This window comes from Rissa tridactyla, chromosome 4 (assembly GCF_028500815.1).
Source record: "Rissa tridactyla isolate bRisTri1 chromosome 4, bRisTri1.patW.cur.20221130, whole genome shotgun sequence".
Lineage (NCBI taxonomy): Eukaryota > Metazoa > Chordata > Aves > Charadriiformes > Laridae > Rissa > Rissa tridactyla.
Genome location: NC_071469.1, coordinates 35,469,099 through 35,480,298, shown reverse-complemented (window position 1 = coordinate 35,480,298; position 11,200 = coordinate 35,469,099). Strand labels below are relative to the sequence as shown.

Below are 11,200 nucleotides of genomic sequence, written 5' to 3'. Positions count from 1 at the left end.
TGTAAAAAAATTTATTCCTCATTGAATTATTGCTATGAGTGAAGAATCACACCCAAGATAAAAATTCAGTATTTATACATATTTTTTGTAGCTTTTGTTTTCGTATACATTTTACAAACATGTCTCAAAGTTTTAATGTAGCATCTGTTTCATGATATTAAATTAATATGATGTTTTATCTTACAATAATACATTTTTAGCAGCCTACTGATATCCATTCATCCAGCTTTTGTGAAGCATAAATGTAGGGGTAACACTGTTCAATTTGTCAATCCTTTCACCAAAATGCTATCTAAAATCTCAGCAATAAGTCAATACAAAATACAATTAAATTTTTATTAGCAACATTCTCATTTTACTACCTCATTATAAAGTCAAGATAATTATGAATAAAAATGCATGCCCTATAAATAAGCTTTTTCTAGTCTTACCCATTTTAGATATTTCCAGTTGTTCTGAGAGCATCAAAATAAAATCTTTGAAAATCCAGCGTACTATAAAGTTGAGAAACATATTTTCCACTTACACAATATGTACATTAAAAATTGTAACACACCATATTGTATTTTGCAATGAATTTTTTTTTACAGCATATATAGATTTTCAGATTTATTTAGAATTTCACCCACACTCGCTGACATCAAAACAAAAAATGTTCCATGGAGTAAATAAAAAATTATTAGATGCTTACTTATTCTAAAGGTAACACGTAAGTATGGGACTGAAAAAAAATTTAGCCCACCAATATTCTAAATAATCCTATAAAAACATAAACATCTCAATATGTGTATATACTTATATACATAATTGTGTGTAGACACACTCATTTTTAAGTCAGGACACCCCATAGTCATTTTAAAATCTAGTTAAAAATATTTGGTGATTTTGAGGTGCCCTTTTCTAGTTTTTCTATCAGAAAAAGAAGGAAACTGCTCAAATTTGGTTTGTTATTTGGGATCTAGAAACAAAATGTATTAACTAATTGCTAAATATAAGGAATGTTCATGGTTTTGTTAAATATATATATTTGAGGATATTGTTTGTTTGGTTTGGTTTGTTTCTTTTAGTTGTTTTATTATTATTTTTTTAATTAACACTCAAAAAATGTGAAGTTGTATAAAAACAGAGTCACCCACATAAACTCAATAAAACTGCAAATCTTTTCTTGCATGGCACAGCTTTCATGATTATGGCTTTGTGCCACATACTATGGAAAACATATACCTGACTCTAATGCTTTAAGACATACTAAGAGCTTCTTTGGGAGGTTTTGACAAGTGTGATTTGCCAGATCCTGCTTGGTTTCATGATCAATGTGCACAGTTCTGACCAAGTTAGGCATAAGTGTTTATGTAAATTAGAGAGAAGAACCTATGAACATAAGAAGGTATGAAAATACACTCTTATAAGCATACATGTGATTGCAGAAGTAACTAGTATACTTAATTTTAGGGCAGCACTGTAGCACACCTACACATGCAACATAGGAAATTCTACGTTACTGTAATATGGCTAGGATTACTCTAAAGGATTGGTGTAGTAAAATAAAATAATGGTTTAATTCAGCCACAAAATGAGGAAAAGAAATGTTCTGTATGCAACAAGAAATATTTTCTCAATAAGAAACTACTGCTTTTCTCAATCAACATCACGAAAGTTCATTTGGTTCACCACTAACAGCTCTGGTTTTCTGAAAAAATTATCTGTCTAGTCAAAGAAAAGATAAAGAATGATCTCCTCCTCCACACCCATCCAATCCCACCTTGTCCAGAAGTGTTGTACTTAGTCATACAAACAACATACAAATTATGATGCATTTTGGAAAATAAATCTTTGATTTGCTAGATTAATATGTTATATGTTTGTCTCCCTCTAAGATAAATAAAAATACCCTTTTCTAAATACCTATTTTAGAAACATCAGATTGTGTGTGTTTAACTGACAGCTCTCTTAATCCTTTCAAGTACAAGCCCTGCCAGGGTGAATATCTCACCTATTAACATATAGAACATCCTTTAAAAATATACACGTATTAAAGAATGAGACAATATGCACAATCTATTTTATACTATGATGTCACAGAAAACTTCATATTCCAATCAAAATTCGGTTTTAACAGAACATAAATACATCTGTATGCATTTTGCTTAAAACATTAGTAAAATCCTGCCCTTCCTGAAATGAATGGGAACATTTGTAATATTTTGAGATAGCCAATTGTAACATCCCTGTGTTTGTGACAACTGCTTGAAAATGCTATTTAAAAATGGAGATAATTACTTTAAAAAGCAAAACATATTTAGGATTTTTTTTTTTTATTTAGGTCACATTAATCTTGCTACCAAATTGTAATTTTCCGTCTGCTTCCTGCATTCACCTAATTTTACCGAGTTTACATATTGGAATATCAACTCTTTACAGCATACATTGGTTTTGTTGTATACTAACACAGTATCTAACATATTAGGCCACAGCCCTCTAGGTGCTAGTACAAATGAAATAATGCAATTTTTCTTTTTTTGTTGAAGCCTAAAATCCATAAGGTCAGTAAGGTACAAGGTATAAAATTATACAACAAAATTCTTGGTCTCACCTCCAGTTATACAAACAGATATTGAAAAAGCAAAGATTATCTATTTGGTTTTGTTACCTGCACAACCACCATTTTTTAAGTACTTAACTCCCTATCTGTCAGGAAAATTGGACAGTGCTCTTACTGCCCTTTTACAGATAAGAAATTCAGAAAGTGATTTGGATGCAGAAGTGAGAAACCTACCTAATACCCAACATAACTGCTCTGAGCTATCGAATAAAGGCGTCTTTGACAATGCAGGAAGGTTTCCTGGTTTCTTTGTATGCTCCTGGCTATATTGAAGTTTGTGCTGCAAAAAGGGGAGAGTTTCTAAAGCAATTATGAACATAAGCTTAAAATACATATGCAATTTAATTTTTTTAAAAAACTATAGGAAGAAAAAAATGGAAAGAACTCAACCTTCATTTCATGCCAAATGGATTTTATAAAAAATAAGGAGTGCAATTATGACATTTGCTTACTCACAAAGAAAATTAATTACTTCCATGGGCATCACTCTCATCCTATTTGTGTTAGCATAAGCAAGTTCAAAATTGGGCTCAGTGAGTATAATACTTCTCCCCTGAAAAGGAATCAAAATATAAAAAAATAAAAGAAACAAAGTAATTTCACTGCGTATGTTTTCACCAATACATTATTATGTCTTTAAAAGCCTTGACAAAGGTGCAACAGTCCAAGAAACTGTGGTGCTTAATAAGGGTTCAAACTGGAGAGCAGTTTGTTACCCTCAGTTCCCAAGTCAGACAGCAGAGATTTGATGAAACTCTGCATCTCAGAGGAGGATGCTCAGTACTTGAGGGATCTCAGCCACCATGACCAGAGGACACAATTCAAATTGCTTTAACTTAGCATTAGTGGCTCATATTCACCGTTGCATGCTGCAAAATCCTAGACTCCTAAACTCTGTATCAGCTAATTCCCTAATCCTTTTCCATTTATTGACAACCTACTTGCATAACCCCCTGCTGCACTCACCTACCACGTCAGCATCACCTAAAAGTCCTCTGATTTACCAAACTGAAAGCCTTGGCTCAGTTCTGGGAGCTGAATAACATCTACTGTGGATGCCAGATGTTCAGTGATTATGCTATGCCACTTCTGATCCCCTCCCTTATGCTGCAAGGAGATAATCTGCACTGAGGAGCTTTGAGCATATATAAACACATGCAAAATATCTTCATGGGAAGCAGAACCATGACCAAACATGCACTGCTACCCACACTACCACTCCATGTCCTGTCTCCCCGACCCTCATTCCAACTCCTCTCATGCAAACGCCTCCAACTACCTATAGCAAGGTTCCCAACCCTTTCACTTTTCTATTATCTTATTTCGTTGCCCTCCTTCTCTGATGACACGTACTCTGTTTATATTCTCACTTCTCACAGTCTTTGGAGGTGGGGGGATGGTAACCACCTTATGTGCCACCCAGCTAATAAAAAGTGTTTACCTGGCAAATGTAGTGGGAGGATAAAATGCATGCTAACTGTCTAGATAGCAAGAATTAGCACTTGATGTGGCTGTTATGCCAATTAGAGTAACTGAATATAAGGAGGCCAAAAACCACGGCTTTAAGTTTAAAGATTCACATGGTGCTGTGACTGCCAGAACTAAATTACACCAGGAAAGAAAAAGTCTCACTGATTATACAAAACGGCATCAAAACTTGGAAAAAACAAACCAAACAATTTGACAGTAGAAGCATTTAATTGCATTATCCTCTGTTTATTCCACCTCATAGAATTGTTTCTGAAGAGATTGCCCAGAGATTAATGAATGAAGCTTTTTTATCCGTTATTCAGTTTTCCTTTTTCCTCTTTTATTTGCACAAGTTTAATCATGATTCATGCCATGAATCTTCTGTAATAGTTGGTGGGGTTTTTTTTCTTTCTGTTAAATCTTCCAACCGCTTGTGTAATCTTATTTTATCTTCTCTTAACAGAGAAACACCTTTACAAAAAAGGTTCCATCTAATCTAACTAATTCTTCCTAATCTGGCACAATTCTACATTTTAGTCTCTCTAAAGCAAATCATTGTATTCCCTTAAAACTGTATTTAAATTACTATCTTCCGTTGTCTTCATTGCTCACCAATTACTTTAAACTCTTTAAAAAAACTCCGTCTAGGCTCTGGATTCTATGCCTATGAAAATTTCATGCTATTTTAGCTGTTCATTTGACTATAGGCTTGGAGTTGATGACAGGGTATTCTGAAAGCACAAGTTCCTGTAGAGAGTAGCCAATGAAGAGTACAAGCTACCTATTATTTCTCTGTGTGGCAGGCTAAATACACTGCTACAGTAGGCTTGTATTAATGCAAGTAGGGCCGTGCCATCCACCCTTAAACTGAAGTGGCAGTATAATGAAAATCTGGGAGAAAAATCAGGATCAACGAAAGATGTCACCAAAGTCTACTGGAATCAAGCAGAAAAACAACGAGGTAAGTTACAGGCAAGATAATGCCTGCATGCACTTAGAAATTACAGCCACACTCCATCATATCAGACAACTCTTGGAAAGTCCCTGGCTACATACCCAATGCCAACCACAAGTTCAAGACAGAACAAGCTACCAAAATGTCATGAGTGTGGACAGGTGTTTGTTCACATCAGACTCAGGCTCAGCCTCCGACAGTTGGCTTACACAGCAAATCTCTACTGATTGCACATACATACCTTCAAAGAAAGCCAGTGGAATTTCTATCAGTAACCTCAACAGCTCAGGATTAGGTTCCATACGTACATATGGTGAAATACGAATTTACTTTTTCAGTAGTGTCATGCACTGAACAAATTCTTGGTTGCTCAGTCCAAGAGTATACATTTACTTTTTAGACAAAATACTTAGAAGGAATAGACACATCTTTCTAATGGTCTGTTTGATGTTTATTTACAAAAATAAGCAAATATCCATAAAAAGAGAAGCAGTTCTTTGTAAATTTAGCTAGATCATAAGGCAAATACTGTAAGTAAATCTAGATCATAAATTAGTCTTCATCTACCCCGAGTATGTTTAATTTCTGTAAATGTCATTCTAATTCATATTCTCTCTTTCTATAAAAGGATATCTAGAATTGAAGTATTCTGTGAACAAGTGCAATTGGATTATAGGGAGAGATTAGCTGCTACTTTGTTCCTCAACATATTGCATATCTTTTTCTTCCTAGTCACGTTTGTGTTCCTGAGATCTTCTTCTCATCAAAAGCAGCACGTATACCTGTAGTATTTCCTTCATATATTTTACCTGCAATTATTGCAAGATGCATGTAATTTTCCTATTTCTCTATGTTGCTTATTTGTTGTATTTCTGCCCCCATAACTACTGTTTCTTTCAACTCAATGGAAAGTTAAATTAACCCATTGAAAAAAATAATACTGCAAGTAAGGGGTCTTTCTCAAGTTAAAATAATACTAGATCATTACAAATATAATAAATTAAAATGACAGTGCAAACAGATATTCTAAAACATTTATTTCTATCTGTTAGTACGTCGCAGCAGGAGTTTGGGACGATTCCCACTCTACTGTTTATCACAAGTGCATATTTTGTTCCAATTCTAAAACCTTCTCTCAGCTGAAGCGGCATTTCTCAAGGACATTATTTCATTTTAGTCCTAAAAACTATCATGCAATAGAAACCTAACTTCAGCTTAAATGCTCAGGAATAATTTACATCTGAAATCATGAGGCTTAGAACCTTGGAACCAAGCTGAGGAAAGATTTACTAGAGGAAGGGGTTTTTTTTTTCACAAATTGCTGCTTTGGCTTAAATCTAGACCATTTTACAATTAGAATTTTATATTAAAACTTGACTCTTTGGGGGACTTAAAAAAATATCTCTCATTTCTTTTAGTTACTACCTAATTACGGTTCTGCCCACTCTAAAGTACAAACATTAAGATTTTTCTTTATGCTTTTAAATAAAGATGTAATTTGGAATGCAAATTTCTCACAGCATGGAATTAGCAAATCATGTTTAAACAAACAAATAAAAAAATTCTCTGGTTTCTACTTTTGTTGTCATTCTGCCACCAGTGTGTGTGTATGTTTTAACTCAGAAAGGCTTCTTCGGTCAAAAGCAGTTTTTACTAGATGTGTGCGCATGCAAGTTGGGTATGGGGAGAGAATAATTATTAAAACAATCTTGGTTATACGGGTGTTGGTTTTATGAGATTATCTAGTTCTGAAGAAAGTATTATTAAAAATTTACACACACATATGCACTCACAAAAGTCTATGAGTAGTTTCATGAGTATCCCTCATGAAAACATGATTCAGAAGTGTGGGAATGGAAGAAACCAAATACTCCATGAATTCTCTATGATACACGGTTTTAATAACATAGAGAAGAAACTTAACTTTTCTAATTTTTTTCTGTATAGCATAAAAACAACATTCCATATTTTATGCATTAATGTTTCATGAGTTTCAAATTACATTTGCAGGGAAGTGTAATGTATTTTGAGTAGCTTCATTTATACTTTTCACTTTTATAAATATTTAAAAAAGAAAAAAATGAGCTGTTACATGCGGAATTATTCAAGAGTAAAAAATCATAGATATTCACTCAATTGCAGAATATGTATTATACATAGAAAATTAGACATCTATATTGACTGCACCATTGTTCAGATGAAATATCTTTTAAGAAGACAGAAAGCAGGAACACTAACTACTCTGGCCAGTAAGGTCTGAATGACAGTGTCAGTGACAGTAGAATGTTAACCCTATCCTCTTGCTAAATTCAAAATAATTCCCCCTCCACCTATCTAAAATCTCCCTCTTTTCCTTTCCTCATCTAATTTGTTGCATGGTGTTCTATGAATACCTGCCAACATTCCAGAGTCAAGGATGGGTTTCACAAAAGTGTGACTATTTACTATTGATTATAGTAATCTGGGATGCCTCTACCTGAAAGACATCATATAATTATAATATAATTTCACTATTGGAATTGCTGAAAAGACACTTCTCAATACAAAATAATCTACAAAAAAGTAGATAATACACATTATTTTAAAAACAACTATGCCTCACTGATGGTATCAAGAACACTCCCACTGTTTTGCATTAGACAGGATCTAATTTATAAACTCATAAAATCCACTCCAGATTCCAAAGTGAATTGATCTTCCTGACGGAAATTGGGGCAAAGGTGTTCTATCCCATTTTTTATGCTTTCTCAGTCACAACAAGTATAGAGGTTTCTTTGGTTCCTCATGGCTATTAACCCATTGTCCAAAGAAGCACTGCACTTGTTGTTTTCCTGAAAAATCTTCAGACAAAAGAAGGTAAGATAAATGACTAGGACATTTCTGCACTTCCCAAGAGAATCCTTAAAAAGCTGCTCTCCATTAGCTTTACATTAGCTTCACAGTAATAGATCAGCTATAAACCTGTTCTGAATGATATGCTATATTTTAACTAGAAATCTTACAACTTGATGAAAACAATTACTGGAAGAAGTCCTATGGCTGAAACATACAGGAGATCTGATAAGATGTTAACAGTAAAACTTGCATGGACTATAAGCATAAACACTTAGGACCCCATTTTCCATTGACTTCAAAGAGACTGAGGCTTCCAATTTTAAGATTTTTTGGGGTTTTTTTGTTTATGGCTGTGGATCTGCAAGTCCAAGAGAAGCCTGAGAGTATTCTTCAATATGCATTTGACTGGAGTAGAATTTTTCAAGATTAATACACAATGTTAACATTACAGAACCTCACAGCTACTCAACAGTGTCCAATTTTCAGTATAAACTTTGATAAACGTGTCCAAAATACACAATGATGTGCTTCTAAAACAAATCAATGCAGAAAATTACATGGTGTAGTTATCTCAATTAAATTCAGGGGAACGGATAGCCAATAGAAATGTGCAAAGGGACTTGCTGTTACTGTGTCAATGACACTTTTCATCGAAGCTGACTAGAACTTGAAAGCTTAATACAGGATATTAGAAATGCATTGAGATATTCATCCTCTGACATTGCTGGCCAGATTACAGCATTATTTTAACAACATACTAAACTTCATCCAGATTAATTTAGGATTTAAATCCAAATTTAAAATCCAAATCCCATTTCAGCATTCCAAGTAGGAATGCTCAAAATCAGTCTCTGAAAACTACATTTTAAAATGGATCTATCTATATGTAGGACTGATATGACAAATGGACACTAACACTTGTCATTTGTTTTCAGATTATCTTTGCCACAGTTGATTTCTACAAGATATGTAACACGTGTATTAAGCATTCATTTGGCAATTCAGAACAAAATTTAAGTTCTCAACTCTATACCATCTGCAGGAGGTCTCTCTTTTCAAAGCTGTGGAAATAAAGGTGATCCAGCAGAACCATTCCAATTCTATGATATAGAAAAGAAGGATTTGTAAGGACCATTAAAAAAAGCCACTTTCCTTCTTGCTCTTGAGATCTTTTTGTAGGAGGTCAAAAGAGAAAGAATTTGACGATCAGCAATAGGAACTTTATGGTTACTCCTATCAACCGATTTGTGATTTCCAAAGGAAGAGGGTAAAGTGCTGAGGAGATATGACAGCTGTTAGTCCCTTTCTTAAAATACACTGTCGAATTCCATATTTTAATATTTCTACACTCACAAATATCCACCAAATTTGCTATCACAGCTATCATATTCTGATCATTTGAAAAGTGAAGCTTTAAGTGAGAAGCTGCGAGACTGCAAAAATGGTAGAGATTGAATGAAGAAGGTAAAAGAAAGTGCAACTATTTTTTACCTAGAATCTGAAACATCTTGCTAATCTGGACTGAGAAACGAGGCAGACTACAAATGAGGCAAAGTACAAAAAAACAGTGCAGAAACAATACAGTAAAGATCAGAAGGGTATGTAAATTAACATAAAAATATCAAATTTCTATTTCAAAAGAACTACGGCAATATAAGTCACCCTTCAACATTTACTAACAGTTGTCACATAGAAATACAGCAAAATTTTTAGTCATTTTCTGTGTTAGATATGGTGAAAAATTCTGCTAAACACACTTCAGTTTTGCCTGATTGTAAACATATAAACACTTCAGTTCATCACAGCTACTAAAAGATTTTAGAACCATGCACCAGATGTTTCTTCTGATCCTTGCTGCGACTTTGTACGTATAGGGATAAAATATTATTGCTAAGGTTTAGAAGTAAGTATAAGTATATATAGAAGTATTTAGCCATTCATCAGTTGTTTCTCTAATAATTCTACACTTTGATGATGGGGTTTATACTATTTTTGATGCCTAAACCATCTATTATTTATTAAGCATTTCAATTTCTGCTCTGCACAATAAAACCCCTATATAATTACACTGGTACATCCTTCAGCATTTATCTGAGTTCACTCTTCCTTTACTGTAGTCAGATAATATCAGTATTTTTTTAACTGTTACATACAGAGGGTGTTAGTATCTTGATATTAGTATGTATAATATGGTAGGTATAAATTTAGACATAGATGAGACTCATGAAACAATCCACACTTCTATTGACAAGCACTGATCAGTGGAAGGACTCGATCTCTTGGTACACGAAGCGGCTCACTGGCACGGAAAACTATTATTGGTATAGTGCTTGACATCTAGAACTGGATTTTCAAATAAGCACGGCACTTGTTTCAAAATAAATTAATTTATGGACAGAAGGAGACAGCTAGTAATGGAAAAAATGTACCTTCCTTTCCAGGACTTCTCAGGACTCTAGAAATACTATTTTCTATGAAACAGGAAATTGACAATAATTTAAAAAAATGCATACTTAAAGTTAGACTCCTAAATGTTTATTGAGGCACCTTAATTCAAAAAGCATGCTTGCATGTTCCGCAAACCCAATAGCCAAACCATTTGTTTAGAGGATTTAAGAAATCCTAAATTCAAGCACTGATTTAAGAAACTCCTAGTGATTATATTCTCTGCCAATTTTGAATTACAGCTGCATGCCCATGTCCTTTTCCTTGAACATCTCCTTAATGATCTTGTAACGGAGAATTTGTGAATCACTGATTAGGGATATAATTACTCTGTGTAAGAACTTACTCCTGCGCATCAAAGTCCATTATGTAAACTATTCTAACATGAAAATGAAGAGTAGAAGGTACCTCGTCAGGTCTAGACACTAAACTGTAATGGCAAAATATTTTCCTAAGAGCATTATAAATGCAAATTTTCTCATGAGTTTTTACTTGATTTAGTAAACATCAGTTTTCCTTCAGATATAAACACGTAATAAGATGGTAGAGACATACAATTTTTAAAAGAAGGAAGATTTTAAACACAACATCTAGCTAGGCTCACAATTTAAAAACAAAACAAAACAAAAAACCAACACAAAACAAAAACCAACAACCAAAACCCAAGGCAAAACAACAAAACAAACCCCAAAACAACCATCAAAAAAAAAAAAAAAAAAAAACAAACCAAGAAAAGGAAAGTCCTTCTTACCATTCCCAGTGATGTAAGATTTGATGCAAAAGCTTAGAAAAATGTAAATACATGAAGTAAATGCCAAACCACCCGAAGATATCACTACTATATAAACTTCTATATATATACACACACACTCTTCTGTACTATACCTATATAC

General features: G+C 33.7%; 1 protein-coding gene across 8 annotated transcripts in view; it reads right to left on the bottom strand.

Moving 5' to 3' along the window:
- Positions 1-11,200, bottom strand: part of NOVA1 (NOVA alternative splicing regulator 1) — a 157,792-nt gene that overhangs the window by 3,867 nt on the left and 142,725 nt on the right. The window lies entirely within an intron of this gene.